Below are 19,324 nucleotides of genomic sequence, written 5' to 3' on the forward strand. Positions count from 1 at the left end.
AAACGTTGGCCGGGTCACTGGCTTCAATTCTTCTTCTCTATATTTTGCAAACAGTTTATGGAAATGACTATCGATTTAAGTATGCAGCTTGTCCAATGACAAAGTTACGTATGTGGCTAACAGCATTGCAACAGAATTCTAGAAACACGGGGCACGTTCCCCGGGCGCTATACATTGGTGCCGTTTATGGACGTCAAGACAGCTACACTGGCTGTCTAGCACCTGGACCAAAACGGTTGCTTTCTTTGGTTTTGCTGTCCCCAACTCTCACAAAAGGAAGTAAATCTTTTCCATAGACCTTCGTTGACCAGACGCTAAATATGGATGCGAGGCTTGCGAAAATAAACGCTGCGATGGTTAAGTAGAAACTTTCTCCCAGTGACGTTGCATAGTAGTGCTTATTTAACAAATGATTGATGCTAGGCCTCTGGATTATTGTTAAGATCCAAGAACAAAGCACCAGAACGAATGCACAAAGAACGGCTGTGAAAAGAGAGTAAAGAAAAGAAAAACAGTGACTTTATGGCTGTGATTCGCAACCGCTGATACCTGTAGCAGTGCTCCTAGTTCACCAGCCTCCCTCCCTTCCTAATGACTTTGAATCATAGAAGATTAGGGTTGGAAGAGACCTCAGGAGGTCATCTAGTCCAACCCCCTGCTCAAAGCAGGACCAATTCCCAACTAAATCATCCCAGCCAGGGCTTTGTCAAGCCTGACCTTAAAAACCTCTAAGGAAGGAGATTCCACCACCTCCCTAGGTAACCCACACCAGTGCTTCACCACCCTCCTAGTGAAATAGTGTTTCCTAATAGCCAAACTAGACCTCCCCCACTGCAACTTGAGACCATTGCTCCTGGAGGGGGAGGGATAGCTCAGTGGTTTGAGCATTGGCCTGCTAAACCCAGGGTTGTGAGTTCAATCCTTAAGGGGGCCACTTAGGGAGCTGGGGCAAAATCCATACTTGGCCCGGCTAGTGAAGGCAGGGGGCTGGACTCGATGACCTTTTCAAGGTCCCTTCCAGTTCTAGGAGATAGGATATCTCCATTAATTTATTTATTTATTTGTTCTGTCATCTACCACCACTGAGAACAGCCGAGCTGCATCCTCTTTGGAACCCCCCTTCAAGTAGTTGAAGGCCCCGTGTGCCAACTCCCAAAGCCCCATCACACTGCCTGCTTCTCATTCCGTTCTATCCTCCAAAGCAGCACATGTGGAGTAGCCCAAGCTACAAGACAGACCAGGGAGTGCACGGGTGGTTAAGGACTGTTTGGCTATGTAGCCTCGCCATCCCCCGACTCAACGCAATGCGGGGTTGGGCTAGGAGTGTGATAATCCTCCATTTGAAAAGGACAGAGCTTTCCTCTTTTTCGGGAGAGGCTTAAGTGGGGTGGGCCTTGTAGGGGGCGAGGGACCTGCGGGACTGAGAGGATTTGGGAGTTGGAAGCATATGATCAGTTTGTTTCTGTTTGCAGACAGGAGCCTCCCCCAATTACCCCAGCTTCAGGTTAGGATAAGAGCATGATGAGCCTTGTCATGTTGCTAACACATTTTATAATGCCTGGAAGGATTTTCACTCTGAAGCCATTAGGCACAAAGGTGCTAGAGGACAAGATGAGCACAGCTCCTGGCTTACATAAAGGGGCTATAATGTAAAAGCAATACCAGCACAAAGATCTAGTCTTTGAGACTTTGGTGGGGGGGAGGGGGAGGATTTTCAAAGGTATTTATGACCCTAAAACCACAGTTAGGCACCTTCATCAGTTAGGTATCTACAGTAACTCCTCACTTAAAGTCGTCCCGGTTAACGTTGTTTCGTTGCTGATCAATTAGGGAACCTGCTCGTTTAAAGTTGTGCAATGCTCCCTTCTAACGTTGTTTGGCAGCCGCCTGCTTTGTCCACTGCTTGCAGAAAGAGCAGCCCGTTGCAGCTCGCTGGTGGGGGCTTGGAACCAGAATGGACCAGCAGCCCCCCCATCAGCTCCCCGCTCCCTTAAGTTCCCTGTGCAGCAGCTGCCCAGCAGGCTATCAATTGCTGGGCAGTTCAGGTGTCCCTCCCCCCACTGCCATGTGCTGCTCCTGCCCTCTCTGCCTTGGAGCTGCTCCCAAGAGCCTCCTGCTTGCTGGAGGAGGGGGGGAGGGAGAAAGAGGTGGGTTAATGTCAGGGTGTCCCCCTCCCCCCCTACTCCTGCCCCCTGCTTACCCCTTCTCCATATAGAGCAGGGTGGGGACAGGACAGGGCTCAGGACCGAGAGAGCTTGGTGGCCGCAGCTGCTGTCTCAACTTCCTGATTTTTTTAAAGGCAATATACTTACAGTGGGTCAGCGTATTTAAGGGGCAATGCGCATCTCTCTCTCTCTCCCACACACAGGGTGTGTGTCTCTCTGTCTGCCATGCTGTCTCCCCTCCCTCCATTCCTGCTGCCTTGTAGAGTGTGAGGCTACGTTAACAACAATGTGTTAACCCTTGAGGGCTCAGCCGAGTACTAGTTCATCATTTAGCAGCAAGGCATTCCCTGGGAAATATCCCACCCTCTGACTTCACCAACTCAACCAAGCTTCACAGTCATCATTGCGGTGTACAGTATTAAATTGTTTAAAACGTATACTGTGTGTGTATTATATCTCTCTCTCTATATAGAAAATATAGTTTTTTGTCTGGTGAAAAAAATGTCCCTGGAACCTACCCCCCCCCCCCATTTACATTAATTCTTATGGGCAAATTGGATTTGCTTAACATTGTTTCACTTAAAGTCGCATTTTTCAGGAGCATAACTACAACGTTAAGCGAGGAGTTACTGTATACTTTTTTTAGGAAAAGTATGTTATGCACCACCCAGTCTCCCGCCAGACAGGTGGGAGAGACAAAGAGAACAAACCCTGAACTGCACCCTCATAGCTATTAACAGGCAACAATTCAAAGGAACAGGCAGAACTAGGACCGTGTGTGTTGTGGTGAAGGTGACCACAGCTCCTGGTTACCGGGTCCTTTCAGTGAGTCATTGACCAGACAATGGGGGTCAGCCAGGCTGCCACTTCCCCCGCCATGGAGCACTCCCTAGTTGCTCTCCTATGAAAAGACTGTATTCTAGATCAATTTCTTCACCAAGAGGGTGACCCAGAAATGCAGCTTCAGGGGAGTCTACAAAACTGCCCACTTCCTCTTTGTTCTGGGTGCTGTGGACAGCTAGGGTGACCAGATAGCAAGTGTAAAAAATTGGGACGGGGTGGAGGGTAATAGGCACCTATAGAAGAAAAAAGCCCCCAAAATAGGAACTATCCCTATAAAATCGGGACATCTGGTCACCCTATGGATGGCACACGTATCAACAGGAGGCCCAGAGGACAGCAAGCTGTTGATGTGATGGCCATCTGTAATGTAAGGATGTGCTCTCCAGATGCCCCATTTAAAAATATTCTGTAGGTAACTATCCAAAAAACATTGCTATGATTTATTATTTATAATAAACACAAATCCGTCTATTTCATCAACCAAACTGTGTCCAACGCCGGCTGTCTAGGTACTTATATGATCCCCATTGATAGTGTGTCAGAGTGCCTCACATACAGGTTTGATGGGAAAACATTTGGACAAGAGAGTTTCATCAAAATTGAAATTTTCTGCTGGAAATGATCAATTTCACCAAAGATGTCTGTCAGGGAAAGTCAAAATGAAATGTTTCACTTCAGGTTGAGTCAACGTTAATTTCTGCATGAGGTGTTACAGCTGTGTTGGTCCCAATTGCTGGGTCTGCCTGGGCCACTATGGTGCCTCATGAGTCTTGGAGTTTTGAGTCCCTAATGCCTCCATTCTCCCCTATGGGCCTTGCTCCCGGCCTGGACTACATTTCTCATGATGCACTGAGGTCTCTGGCTGTGGCTGAGACCCCCAGTGCATTGTAAGAGTACCATGATACACGGTAGTGACTCATCCACAGGTAGAAACCATGATGCATCATGAGAGATGTCCTCAGGCCAGAGAGCAGGGCCAATAAGGGGAAATGGGGGCGTGAGGAACCTGGAACTCCAATGGGGCAGCCACAGAGAGTTATGTCAGCCTGCAGGTCAGAAATTCTATTTTTTTTTAATCAGCTCTGGTCACAAACTTTCATGAGTTTATCCTCATAATACCACTGTGAGGTAGGGAAGAGCAAAGGACAATTACGGGACTTGCCTAAATTTGTACAATAATCCTGGGAAGTGAACCTCAACCCCCTGAGTCTTAAACAAGTACCTTCACCACAAGACCAGCCCTTCTTCCCCCGACGAAAGAATCTAACAGGATATCGATGGAAGCTTTAATTTCATTTAATAGAAATCTCTCTATTTACCACTTGCAACGACCTGGAACCCATCTTGCCTAGGGGTGTTTTAAGAAATGACACACAGCCTTCTACAAAACACACCTCTATTTACACTCCAGCTTTTGCAGTACCAGGACTCTCTTTACAACGGTGTTAGCTCCTGCCCCGATACTGTGCCAATTACATGGTCAACAAAAGGATTCTTTTCTTTCTGTTGAAGGGCTACATTCTGCAATCAGTTTCTGCTTAAGAGCAGTTTTCTTAAAAGGGCACGGTCAAAACAAAAACATCCTCATAAGCTGTTAAAACTGAAAATGTACAACGGCTGATTTATAGATGCATAGATTTTAAGGCCATCAGGGACCATTGTGATCAGCTCCTTGTTTTTCATGCTGGCTGTTTACTTATTGCATTTGATTCCCCTGGGACAATGACTTTTTAATAGGAATGTTTTTATAGAAATCCATTAGAAGCAGCATTCGAAAACAATAGCAGAACCAGCGCAACTCAACTGGCCCAGGAGTGAGCAACCTGTGTGTGTTACCAGGCTGGGAAATTTCATTTTGAATCTAGTTGCATTCACCTTCTGGTTCTCCTGCACTAGCCCAATGCTGCTGCTGTTTAGGATTTCAAGCCTGCTGAGGAAAAACTTACAGGTACTCAAAATGAATGAACACTTTTTAAAAAAAATCAAGCAGGAAAACTCTTCTATTCATATTAAGTTTTACAAAAACCCAATATACTTGCTTAAGACAGAACATTTGGTGGTTTAAATTAAGTTGAAAAATACCTCTTTAATGTAGGTTACAAAAAATCTGTTCAACAAACAAAGTTACCTGACAAAATATGTAGGGCTGTTGCAATGATCAGACGTGCCACTCCTAGCTTCTTTATCTCTATGAAGTCAAGGAGGAAAGCAATGAAGCCCGCCAACACACTCAGGAAACAAATTCCCATCATCAAATCTACGAAGACCCATTGATCCGAAGACAGGATAACAATTTCTTCAATCAAAACAAAAAAAGCAGAATGAAATCAGGACAACGTGAAATTAAATTGAACGAATAAGGACAAGACAACAGTGGCTGAATTCTCTTAATAACTCTTTCCCTGTATCCCGGGCCCTTTCCACATGCTGTGCTGCCATTGGCCATCAACATGTTGTTGAAACTAATGGACTTCTATAGCCTGTAGATTCAGGCTGACGACACCATACATTGAGCACGTAGATCTGCGGCAGGATGCACCTAGAACATTCAGTGACAAACTCATTATCTCTTTGTTGTATCCATCTCTTGCCTTGTATTTAGATTGTAACCTCTTCAGAGCAGGGGCCATCTCTTTTTTTATATGTACAGTTGTAGCGGGGTGGACACCCGCTCCTGCCCTGAGGGGCTTGGAACAGCCCTGGGAGAAGGCTGGGGCAGGGAAGGCTGAGCTGATTTGGGGGAAGTAGCTGCACCTGGGCCACGCCCCAATCTGAGCCCAGCTGGCCTGTATAAAGAGGCTGGGAGCCAGGAGCTCAGAAGTCTCTCTCTGCCTTCAGAGAGAGAAGGGCCTGGCTGCAGGGAGCAGAGACAGGGTACCTGAGTGGAGCAGGGCTGGGGAAAGGCTGGGGAGCTCCAGCCTGGAAAGCCCCAGGCTGCGGCCTAGGAGAAGGCCAAGAGGTACTGGGGGGTTGCAGAGGGCAGCCCACGACTAGACTGAGGCAGCAGGTCCAAACCCACCCTTGCCTGTGATGAGTGGCCTATACTGCAGTCTGCCCCAGGGAGCGGGGGCTAATTGGTGACTGGCAGTGGCCTTACACGGAGGCGAGGTGGGGTTAGTGGGTAGGGGTTCCCCTGGGAGGGGAGACCCAGTGTGTGTGGGTACTGACAGGGGGCAGCACCCAGAGCAAGGGGCACCGGGGTCCTGGGAGGGACACAGGAGCCAGAAATAGAGGACAGGGTGGATCACCGGCCTGCGGAGGGCGCTTTGGAGGCTGGATTGAGCTGATTCCCCAGACGACCAGCAGGAGGTGCCGCAGGGGTGAGTCCGCACCCTTACAACAGTACAATGGGGTTCTGGCCTCTCTGCACTATCATGATGCAAATAACATGAATAAGAGAGAGCGTTGAGTCCTGACACTTCTATCTTCAGAATCCCTCCAGGCTAGAAAGAATATCCTTCCCCGATCCAGAGAAGGAAGAAAGTCCTCCTGTTGCATCCCATCTAAGCAGATGCCATAAGCATGGGTGCTAAAACTGTTCAGCCTGGTGAGCAGTGTGAATAAGAAAGCCACAGTGGAAAGCCTGGTAACCGAAGTTATTCAAACTGGCTCTGGCATTTTAAACTCTCTAGCCCACTAAGGCTACACGGTTAAAGAGAACAACTCGCCAAGGCCCTGATTCAGCAAAGAACTTAAAGCATGTTCTCAAGTCCATCCCTCTTTAGCAAAACACTTAAGTCCATGCTTAAGTCCCATTGAATAACAATAAATAATGCCTACCTCTTTTATAGCGCTTCTCAGCAACAGACCTTAAAGTACTTTACAAAGGAGATAACTATCATCCCATTTTACAAATGGGGAAACTGAGGCAGGGAGCAACAGTGTTATTTGCCTGAGGTCACCCAGCTGGCCAGTGGCAATGCCAAGAAATCAATAGGAAATCAGATTTGTGGTGGTGAGGCGAATTTGGTGCTCTGTGAATAGTTCAATTGTGCTTGTGTTTATGATTTATGGCTGGGACCCTAGAGCCTGGGATAGGCACTCCAGATTTCCATTGATTTAAAGCCAGTGGAAAGACTTCAAAGGGGGCTTAACAGACCTCTAAAAAAAAAAAAAAGGATAGAAATATAAAGTTACAAAACCCTGGATTCTCTGGGAAGAATGGGAGATGATCCATTGCACCTTGTATCCGTAGAGACCAGCCAAAAAGCCACCAGATTTTGTAAATTTGAGAGCAGCACTCAGAGAGAGTCAATATGGATGCAAGAAAAGATATATAAGAGTTGTTCTGTTAGAAGAACAAGTGGGTGAGTATTGTATCAAAGAGGACACACCTATTGGGTTGCTAGCACATTTGAAACAACTGCCCCAGTTTTCATTCTTAAGTGATCCAACACACCTTGCTAGATATTAACATGACCTTGGCCAGTGCGCCACATAGAGGGGATAAAATGTTGTCAGAGCCATTGTTACAAGACGGTGGGTCCTGATTTCAGCTCTGGAAACTTGCATTCAGATCCTGTTTTATGAAGACACAAATGAAAATGTACTTGGTAATTTTAGACACACAGGGGCTGATATAACACACACAGGGGCTTGGGCATTGATTGGCGGAGCTGTGAGTATGAGACATTCACTACAGAGACAGAGGCACAGAGAAGACAACAAGGAACACACACACACACACACAAGCACTGGTAGCATAGAACCATAGGACTGGAAGGGACTCGAGAGGTCATCTAATCCAGTCCCCTGCACTCAAGGCAGGATTAAGTATTATCTAGACCATCCCTGACAACTGTTTGTATAACCTGCTCTTAAAAATCTCCAATGATGGAGATTCCATGACCTCCCTGGGCAATTTATTCCAGTGCTTAGCCACCCTGACAGTTAGGAAGTTTTTCTTAGTGTCCAACCTAAACCTCCCTTGCTGCAATTTAAGCCCATTGTTTCTTGTCCTATCCTCAGAGGTTAAGGAGACAATTTTTCTCCCTCCTCCTTTTAACGATATTTTATGTACTTGAAAACTGTTATGTTCTATGATAAATGAAGGGGCTGGGGGTATCTACCTTTTATGGACACCCAGCTAGCCAGTTAGCTACAAAATCCCTTTTAGTAGCTGTTCTCTACTTGCTTTACCTGTAAAGGGTTAAAAAGTCTGACTGCATGCATAGGTAAAAGAAAGTGAGTGGGCACCTGGCCAGGAGAGCCAATGGGAAGGCTAGAACTTTTAAAAATTGAAACAAGACTCCCCTTTTGTCTGTCTGTCATTCTCCGGAGAGGAGACACAGAGCAGCAATGCTGTAAGACGCTTTGAGCCAGGTATGAAAAATCATCAGATCATACCTAGAAACTACTCATTTGAAACCCCAGATATATAAGTAGATCAGGAAATGTCTAGAAAGACGTGATTAGGTTTATCTCTTATTTCTTTATGGCTTGTGGACTCCTCTGAGCTAACCCCAGATGCTTTTGTTTTGCTTGTAACCTTTAAGCTGGACCTCAAGAAAGTTATTTTGATGCTTAATCCTTATAAGGGGTTCTTTTTAAAATCTAGCAATACTCTGAGTTTTTAGATATATTTCCTTTCTTTTTGTTTTTAATAAAATTTACCTTTTTTAAGAACAGGATTGGATTTTTGGTGTCCTAAGAGGTTTGTACACATGTTGTTTAATTAGCTGGTGGCAACAGCTGATTTCCTTTGTTTTTCTTTCTCAGCTCTTCCCTGGAGGGGGGATGAAAGGGCTTGAGGGTACCCCACAGGAAGGAATTCCTAAGTGTGCCTTTTTTGGTTTCTAAAAGGTTTTTTTTGCACTTGGGTGGTGGCAGCATCTAGCCATCCAACATCAGAGAAAAGCTGTAACCTTGGGAGTTTAATACAAGCCTGGAGTGGCCAGTATTAATTTTTAAAGTTGCAGGCCCCCACCTTCTGTACTCAAAGTGTCAGAGTGGGGAATCAGCCTTGACATGTCCCCTCTCAGTCTTCTCTTCTCCAAATTAAACAAACCCATTTTTTTCAATCTTCCCTCACAGGTCATGTTTTCTAGACCTTTAATCATTTTTGTTGCTCTTCTCTGGACTTTCTCCAATTTACCCATATCTTTCCTGAAATGTAGCACAACACTCCAGCTGAGGCCTAATCAGCACAGAGTGGAGCAGAAGAATTACTTCTCGTGTCTTGCTTACAACACTCCTGTTAATACATCCCAGAACGATGTTCGCTTTTTTTACAACGGCGTTACACCGTTGACTTATATTTAGCTTGTGATCCACTACGACACACAGATCCCTTTCCGCAGTACTCCTTCCTAGGCCGTCATTTCCCATTTTGTACGTGCGCAACAGATTGTTCCTTCCTAGGTGGAGTACTTTGCATTTGTCCTTATTATATGGAGATATACCTATCTCCTAGAACTGGAAGGGACCCTGAAAGGTCATCGAGTCCAGCCCCCTGCCTTCACTAGAGCAGGACCAAGTACTGATTTTGCCCCAGATCCCTAAGTGGCCCCCTCAAGGATTGAACTCGCAACCCTGGGTTTAGCAGGCCAATGCTCAAACCACTGAGCTATCCCCCCCCAATCCTAATTACTTCAGACTATTTCTCCCGTTTGTCCAGATCATTGTCCAGCATGACCCTGACAAACAGCTGAGATAGCTTTTGGGATAAGTGCAGGCTTGAGAGGAACTTGGAATTGTGAGCAAAGACACTGTCCCCTGTGTTTGATTCCTGCTGCATTCATTGAAACACAACTTGGCACATTCTTTGTAAATGAACAGGTCTGCATCAAATAAATTATCTATTATCAATTTCTCCTCCTACAGAAACAACCCTCAGAATCCTGAATATTGGCTAGCCATTTAGTGCGGCCAGCAGATGTTTAATATTCACGGCTACTTTCCAGGTATGTTTCTCTACAAGGGATTAGACACAATAGACATTGGCAGGAACTTTTGGGTCTCAGTAGGTATATCAGCTACAAATAATGTTGCTGTGGAGACTTTCTATAGAAATGATTTTTTAACCAGTCTACGGTTTGGTTGTCTGTAGGATCTTGTCTAGGATCAGTCTAGAAAAGCATGCCAATGTGATAGAGGCCTTCAGTGTATCAGCAGAGGCCTCACAGCCTACTGGTGCAGTTATTAACAACATGGATGGGTACTTTGTTTAGTTTGTCACCAGGAAGATTTTTTTTAAAGGTCCTATTTCATAAATTACACATTCAGCTTCCTGACCTTACTGGGAAACTCTCATTCTGACTGGTCAACCTCCTCTAGCACAGGGGAATGGGAACACAATTCTCTTTCCTTTCCAGGATGATGGGAATCACTTTTCTTTTGGTTGTTTTGGAGACATTTGGCTCTTTTTAAAAGTAATAATTCATAGAATCATATCATAGAATATCAGGGTTGGAAGGGACCTCAGGAGATCATCTAGTCCAAACCCCTGCTCAAAGCAGTACCAATCCCTACCTAAATCATCTGAACCAGGGCTTTGCCAAGCCTGACCTTAAAAACCTTTAAGGAAGGAGATTCCACCACCTCCCTCGGTAACCCATTCCAGTGCTTCACCACCCTCCTAGTGAAAAAGTTTTATCCTAATATCCAACCTAAACCTCTCCTACTGCAACTTGAGACCATTACTGCTTGTTCTGTCAGCTGCCACCACTGGGAACAGTCTAGATCCATCCTCTTTGAAACCCCCTTTCAGGTAGTTGAAAGCAGCTACCAAATCCCCTCTCATTCTTCTCTTCTGCAGACTAAACAATCCCAGTTCCCTCAGCCTCTCCTCATAAGTCATGTGCTCCAGCCCCCTAATCATTTTTGTTGCCCTCCGCTGGACTCGTTCCAATTTTTCCACATTACTCCAAATGAGGCCTCACCAATGTCGAATAGAGGGGAATGATCACATCCCTCAATCTGCTGGCAATGCCCCTACTTATACAATTGTCAAATCCAGCATTCTCCCTCCGTCTCTCACCCCAGAATCAGGTTATTCTTCCAAGAAAAGCCTTTCCCAGGGTGAAACGTGATATGGTAGTGTATGATAGAGCTCAGGCAGGTGGGAGGAGGAGGTTACATGGCAAATGACTTCTGAGGAAAGTGTTCCAAAAGCCGAAAGCTAAGGGGGAAGTGCTGCTGTCCCACTACAGCCTTGTAGAAAGGTTCCTTGTTTGTGCTTTTATAGCAAGAACAGGAACCACATACTAATCACACCGCGATTCCTAGACTCACAAGTAGCCCCTTTGTCTCTTCAAGTGGTTCCCTCACATGTACCTTTACAGCAGTGGTTCTCAACCCATTTACCATTGTGGGCTGCATGTGCAGCCCACAATGTATTATGTGGGCGGATCCAGTACTACCTGTATGGCCCTGAGGATGTCACATGGACCGCAGCTCTGTGCTGATCGAGCCACAGGTTGAGAACCACTGCTTTACAGCATATAGGAAAACTCCTGCCAGTCTGGACTTCTCAGATCTAACAGGTTCCTTAAAAATAAGTAGGGACTTTGCCATAACACGCCAGAGACAGGAATTGTTTGTCTTCTGAAGACTTGAGGGGACTGAATCTAACCGTGTGTCTCAGAGGCTGATTTTTCCTTTGGACCTGACAGTTTGCCATTGAGACTTTAGACACAGACCCTTTCCTCCTCTGGGTTGGAGGCAGAACTTTGCCCTTCCCTGTTGTTTGATTTGATCTGATTTTCTTTGGCTCACCATCAGGATAAAGTTCCAAATTGCACAGAATCCCAAGGACACCTTCCTGGATGTCAAACACCGAGGCCGCTTTAGCAAAACGTCAGTGTGCCACGCTCCATCCTGATAGGCCTAAGGTGGCAGATTTGGCCAGGCCGTCCCTCTGTCAGGATGGAGGGGCAGCCAAGCTAAATCGGAGTAGTGCTGCAACGCTGCACACCAGGTCACAATGCCACGCACTCAAATTTGGCCCAGCCATATGTAGTCAAATTATATGGTGTCAAATTATAGCAGAGAGTGAAAATGCCCAGAGAAAGGCAACAAAGAGGAAAGGAAAGTCCCATCACTTGGAACAATTAAACACTGGATAAAGCACTAGAAAACATAATACGGGGAAGAATCCACCACTCTAGCAAAGGGGAATACCTGGTGTAGGGGACCTAGCAGAAAATTAATTTTGATGATTGAGACTTACATAAGACAAGTCATTTATGTATAGGCCTTATTAGCTTGCAGAGTGCTTATTATTATTAGCAACTTGTAGCATCCAGGTCCTATTTATAGGTTAAAAACCCACTAAAATAAAGCTACTCACAGGTAGCAGCATTAATCAAATTCACTGCTGCTAGTGCCACCAAATAGATCAGAAAACTAGAATGATTTAGCCTGGAAAAGAGAGGAGTTTGAGAGGACTTGATGGAAGACCAGAAATTAAAGATTGAAGAGCACAGTGAGATAACTGATCATTTCTTTCTTTTTGACAGTGTCCCACAACACGAGAACTCATGTAGATTCAGGGTAAGTATATTAGGGGGGAAAAAACCACAAGGAAATATTTCTGTCCATATTGTGTGCAGCATTCACCACCACAGGCAGTCACAGAAGCAGAGTATCACACAACTAGACAGGTGCATAATCACAGAAATAATTGAAATGCAGGGCTGGAAGGGACCTCAGTAGGTCATCCAGTACAGTCCTCTGCACTCAAGGCAGGACTACGTAATAATTATCAGACCATCCCTGACATGTTTGTCTAACCTGTTCTTAAAATCCTCTAATGATGGAGATTCCACAACCTCCCTAGGGAATTTATTCCAGTGCTTACTCACCCTGACAGTTAGGAAGTTTTCCCTAATGTCGAACCTAAACCTCCCTTGCTGCAATATAAGCCCATTGCTTCTTGTCCTAGGCACAAAGAACAATTTTCCACCTTCCTCCTTCTAACAACCTTTAATGTACTGGAAAACTGGTATGTCTCCCCTCAGTCTTCTCTTCTCCAGACTAAACAAACCCAATTTTTTTCAATCTTTCCTCAGAGGTTATGTTTTCTAGACCTTTAATCATTTTTGTTGTTTTCCTCGGGACTTTCTCCAATTTGTCCACATCTTTCCCGCGCAGAACTCCATTCATAGAATCACAGAAGATTAGGGTTGGAAGAGACCTCAGGAGGTCATCTAGTCCAACCCCCGATCAAAGCAGGATCAACCCCAACTAAATCATCCCAGCCAGGGCTTTGTCAAGCTGGGCCTTAAAAACCTCTAAGGAAGGAGATTCCACCACCTCCCTAGGTAACCCATTCCAGTGCTTCACCACCCTCTTGGTGAAATAGGATTTCCTAATATCCAACCTACACCTCTCCAACTGCAACTTGAAACCACTGCTTCTTGTTCTGTCATCTGCCACCACCGAGAGCAGCCTAGCTCCATTCTCTTTGGAATCCCCCTTCAGGTAGTTGAAGGCTGCTATTAAATCCCCCCTCACTCTTCTTTTCTGCAGACTAAATAAACCCAGTACCCTCTCCTCATAAATCATGTTCCCCAGCCCCCTAATCATTTTAGTTGCCCTCCACTGGACTCTATCCACATCCTTTCTGTAGTGGGGGGCCCAAAACTGGATGCAATACTCCAGATGGCCTCTGGCCTCACCACTGCTGAATAGAGGGGAATAATCATTTCCCTCGATCTGCTGCAATGCTCCTACTAATGCAGCCCAATATGCCGTTAGCCTTCTTGGCAACAAGGGCACACTGTTGACTCATATCCAGCTTCTCATCCACTGTAATCCCCAGGTCCTTTTCTGCAGAACTGCCGTTTAGCCAGTCGGTCCCCAGCCTGTAGCAATGCCTGGGATTCTTCCATACTAAGTGCAGGACTCTGCTCTTGTCCTTGTTGAACCTCATCAGATTTCTTTTGGCTCAATCCTCCAATTTGTATAGGTCACTCTGGGCCCTATCCCTACCCTCCAGCATATTTACCTCTCTCCCCAGCTTAGTGTTATCAGTGAACTTGCTGAGGGTGCAATCCATCCCATCATCCAGATCATTAATGAAGATGTTGAACAAAACCGGCCCCCGGACCGACCCCTGGGGCACTCTGCTTGATACCTGCTGCCAACTAGACATCGAGCCGTTGATCACTACCTGTTGAGCCCAACAATCTAGCCAGCTTCCTAGCCACCTTATAGTCCATTCATCCAGTCCATACTTCTTTAACTTGCTGGCAAGAATACTGTGGGAGACCATATCAAAATGTAACCCAAACACCTCCTGGGTGTGGTGTTCTGTTCCATCTAGTGGCACCGAGACCACTTAGAGAGAGCGATTAGGGAGTCTGCTCTACAACCTTAGCTAATAGCTATATGGCTTGAGGCTTATGCACTAAGCTCCAGAGGTCCCAGGTTTGATCCCTCCCGATGATGACCGGGGTCTGTCAGTATTACAAAAAGCTTTGCTAAAGTCAAGGTATATCACGTCCACCGCTTTCCCCATATCCACAGAGCCAGTTATCTCATCATAGAACGCAATCAGGTTGGTCAGGCATGACTTGCCCTTGGTGAAGGTGTTCCTGATCACCTTCCTCTCCTCCAAGTGCTTCAAAATGGATTCCTTGAGGACCTGATCCATGATTTTTCTGGGGCAAGAGGTGACGCTGACCGGTCTGTAGTTCCCCGGATTCTCCTTCTCTTTTTTAAAGATGGGCACTATATTTGCCTTTTTCCAGTTGTCTAGGACCTCCCCCAATTGCCATGAGTTTTCAAAGGTAATTGCCAGTTGAGGCCTTATCAGAACGGACCAGAGTATTTAATCCTGCTGAGGCAAGATTAAATATATCTAGATCATCCCTGACAAGCGTTTGTCTAACTTAAAAACCTCCAATCACCAGGACTTCAGATCCACAGTCAGCAGCCGCCTGTTCCAGTGCTTACTGATCCTAATAGTTGAAAGTTTTTCCTAATATCTAATCTAAATATCCCTTTCTGCAAACTAAGTCGATTGCTTATTGTCCTACCCTCAGTGCACATGGAGAACAGTTGATCACTGTCCTCTTTTTTTTAAAACAACCTTTCACATATTTGCAGACTGTTTTCATCTTCTGCGACACCTTCTCTTCTGTACACTAAACTAAACATGCCCAATTCTTTCAATCTTTCCTCATAGGTTTCTAAATCTCTTATTTTTGTTGCTCTCCTCTGAAATCTCACCAATTTGTTCACAGTCTTCCAGCTGAGGCCTCCCCAGTGCAGGAAAGAGCAGAACAGTTACCTCCCTTGTCTTACATACATAGTCCTGTTAATATATCCTAGAATGACATTTGCCTTCTTCACAACAGCATTATACTGTTGGCTCATATTCAATTTGTGATCCACTATAACCACTCAGATCCTTTTCTGCAATACTGCTTCAAAGATTGTTATTCCCCACTTCGTATTTGTGCATTTGCTTTTTCTTTCCTATGTGTAGTATTTTGCACTTGTTTTTACTGAATTTCATCTTACTGATTTCAGACCAATTATCCAATTTATCAAGATCATTCTGATCAATTCTAATCCTGTCCTCCAAACTGCTTGCCAGTGTGGGGTCATCTGCAGTTTTTATAAACATTCTCCACTCTATCATCCAAGTTGTTTGTGAAAATAATTGACTAGTACTGGACCCTGGACAGACCCCCGTAGGACCCCTATGTGATATGCCCTCTCAGTTTCACAGAAAACCATTCATATTCTGAATATGGTCTTTTAACCAGTTGTGCACCCAACTTATAGTAATTTCATCTAGACCGTATTTCCCTACTTTTCTTATGAAAACGTTGGGCTGTATCAAAAGCCTTATTACAGTCCAGATGTATCATCTCTATTGATTTCCCTCTCCCCTGCAGGCTAGGTTCCCTGTCAAAGAAGGAAATTAGATTGGTTTGGCATGATTTGTTCTTGGCAAATCCATATTGGCTGTTACTTATTCTTCTGATGCATTGGGCACCCCATGACATGGATCCAGTCTGGCAAATACTCGACCCCTTAATAGGGCAGCCATCTCAAAAGAGGTTAAGTACCTGCACCTTCTGGAAACTCGAGGAAAGGACCAGCTGAAAGGACAGAGACCATCTCTGAACAAACTCACCCAAGAGAGCCAGGTTAACCCCTGCCCAGACCACACTCCCCCCCTCCCCAAGACTATGGTTCACCCCTCGGCACCCACAAACAACTCACTGGAGACAGCCAGGCCCCCTCACTGCCCCTCCCCCTCCCAACTGTGAAATCCAGCCTCCTCCTGGGATCACCAAAGAGGGGGTCCCTCCTCCCCGCCCGCATATGATCCTCTGTGCCAGACCCCTCCCCCGCCCCTGACCTCTGCCCCCTCCCAGCCACCAGGCCTCTCTTTTTTCCTTCTCCCCAGGGTTGCCTACCTCTTACCCTTTAACCCCCCCCCCCCATATCCCTCTTCCCACCTGAGGGTGGGTCCTGTGCGCCCTTGATCCCCTCTCACCTGTGCTCTGCGTTTCGTTCAGCCACTGCTGGGACTGCAGGCGGGCGGGCACCCCGAAGACGTAGATGACGGCCCAGTACTCCGACCTTTGCAGCAGATGAAGGGGCACGTTGGTCTCCAGCGTGATCCAGGCCAGGTTGGAGATGGCGATGCTCAGGGCTGCCACACCCAGGCACTGGCACGTGGCTGCGGCCAGGCTCTGCTGCGTGGCCATCGACAGCGGCCCCAGTTGCTCGTGGATGGAGCAGGCTGGCAGGCGGGCGACTAGGGACAACAGTCCTGAGTTGTCGCTGACGGCCGACGAAGCCCCCTCCATCGCCACCCACCGCCAGGGGGAGCCGGTCCCCGGCTGGTTTACAAAGCGAGGCTGGCTACATTCTGCCCCCAACCGTCTGCATCAGTCCCTTCCGCCGCAGGCCACGCCCCTTCCGCCCACCAATGGCAGAGGCTGCCGTGGCTTTAGCACCGCCCCTCGCAGCCCCAGGCCCTGCCCTCTGGGCCTGCTAACACCAATCACAGGCTGCCCCCTGCCCCAGTCCTTATAGCGACCATTACCAGCCAGTCCCGCGGGCCTGGGCCCTGCCCGCTCCTGGTTAATTATTCCACAGCAGTAGGGTGGTCAGACAGCAAGTGGGAAAAATCGGGACGGGGTGGGGGGCAATAGGAGCCCATATTAAAAAAAAAAGCCCCAAATAGCGGGACTGTCCCTATAAAATCGGGACATCTGATCACCCTACACAGAACGCCCCAGCCAGGCTGGAGGCCACTGGGTGCTAGGTGCTGTACAGACACATGGCAAAAGACAGTCCCGGCCCCCAAGAGCTTACTGTCTTATTTGAGTTGAGATGCCACATGTGGGCGTCACAAACCAAGAGGGCAGATGAGGGTAACAGAGCTAGGAGCGTGGGCTAGCTACGCGCACAGCCAGATGGCCAGGCATCCGGGGGTATGTCTACACTGTACCAAATACCACCCCCAGCTGCGTGTTTCAGAGCCTGGGTCAATTGACTCAGGCTCATGCTATGCGTAGGGTTATCGCCTTTGAAATGCAAAAAAACAACACCTCCCCCAACCCCCACCACACCCCCAACCCCAAGGCAACTACAACACCCCCTTCAACAGCCACTTATAGTGGCTCAAACCCTCTCTCACACACACACACCCCATGTGTGTTTGCGTGTTGTTGGGCAGACAGCTGCTATATTTTCACCAGTTTTGATCGGTTCTCGCTGACACTGCGGAAGTAGGAACACTGCAGCTTCTTTAGCTGGACACTGAAACTTTTAACATTCGATAGCCCCCAAACCTGGCAGATTAAATTATTTTTCTGGCAACTGGCAAATCCATAAAAAAAAAAAACACAACTCAGCTAGGCTGGTCAAATACTGGCCAAGTGCTAACCCTAGCTCTGGGGCTAACAGTGGCACGGTAGACGTTCCGGCTCGGGTTGGAGCCTGGGCTCTGAAAGCCGGTGGTGGTCGGGTCTGGGCTCAGATCAAGCAGGAACATCCATACTGCTATTTTTAGCCATGCAGCGTGAGCTGAAGTCAGTTGACCCGGGCTCTGAGACTTGCTGCCGTCCCCCCGACCCCTTTCCTTGCAGTGTAGAAGTACCTGTGCTGGTTGACACTACTCAGGCCTGCATGTGTCTCAGCCTGCTGGCTAGAGCATGCACATCTCCTTCCCTTTACCACCCCTCACCTCATTTCTGGGCTCACTGACCATCCTCCAAACTGTGTTGGAAGACAAGGGGAAACCCAGATTACCCTTGTGGAATTAGGGCAATGTCCAGGAAGGAGTAGGGCCGGCTTGAGGATAGTAGGAGGGGGAATTCCCAGGGAGGCAGGATTAGAGGAAAGGACCAGCAGGGATACCAGGCACTTGTTCCTATCTCTGTTTCGGACTTTGCTCTGACAAACCTTTGTGCCTCAGATTCTCCACCTGTAAAACAGTAGATTTGGAATCTTTGCATACAATGGAGATGAGGCAGTTTATTGATGGCACAGGGGCTCTGACCAGTGGCGATGAGCTGTCATGAACGCCACATACCATTGGGATCCCCACCCCTACCACGGGGGAGATGCTGGAAGCCCCCACACCATCACCTTGTATTCTAATTCATGCAAATACACTGGGTATTGCAGGGGAGGGGAAGAGGCCACCTCTCCCCCATTTAGAGATGCTCTCTCCCTCCATCTCTTCCCCCCTTTGTATTACAGAATGGAGAAGAAAAAATAGCTCAGGTTGGTGGTGGTGGTGGTGGGGGGAGAGAACAGGGAGAGCCTAGAGAGGGAGGAAATGAATGATTTAGAGAGAAGTGGAGAGTGGATTTAGTGGAAGAAAGATAGAGAGAAGGGGGTGGAGGGATGGGGGATGAGTCCCTCCCACTCCATTCCCCATTCCAAATCCTTCTCGCTTCCTTCCACGAAAACACTCAATTTCGCCCTGCCAGCCCTACCTTGTGCACCTCATGGCAGGCTGGCATCACACGCTACCCATTACCGGCCAAGCCTTGCATCTTTCACCGGCCAACGCCAGTCCAGCAGGCGACACTGGTCATTATTACAGGAGCACCTCCAAGATCCCATGAGGCTTGGGGTCCCATTGTTGCCAGGTGCCGGACAAACCCGGAGAGAAAGAGAGGCGCGCTGCCCTGAAGAGCTGTACAGTGTTTATGACTCAGACACGACAGACTTCGGTAACGTGGCGCACCCTCTGTGACTCGAGCACCTTCCAGAAGGTGAGAATTGAATCCTCAAAACGTTGCAAAAAATCAGGAAATGCAGTTAAGGTGATACTTCCCACACAACGCAGCCGTGCAACCTTAACTCTGCCCCTTTTGATCTTTTCCCTCAGAGAG

General features: G+C 47.2%; 1 pseudogene; it reads right to left on the reverse strand.

Moving 5' to 3' along the window:
- Positions 1–137: 137 nt before the first annotated feature.
- LOC113406031 lies at positions 138–18,982 on the reverse strand (annotated as a pseudogene).
- Positions 18,983–19,324: the final 342 nt, after the last annotated feature.

This window comes from Terrapene carolina, unplaced genomic scaffold (genome assembly GCF_002925995.2).
Source record: "Terrapene carolina triunguis isolate 2854851 unplaced genomic scaffold, T_m_triunguis-2.0 Scaffold66, whole genome shotgun sequence".
Lineage (NCBI taxonomy): Eukaryota > Metazoa > Chordata > Testudines > Emydidae > Terrapene > Terrapene triunguis.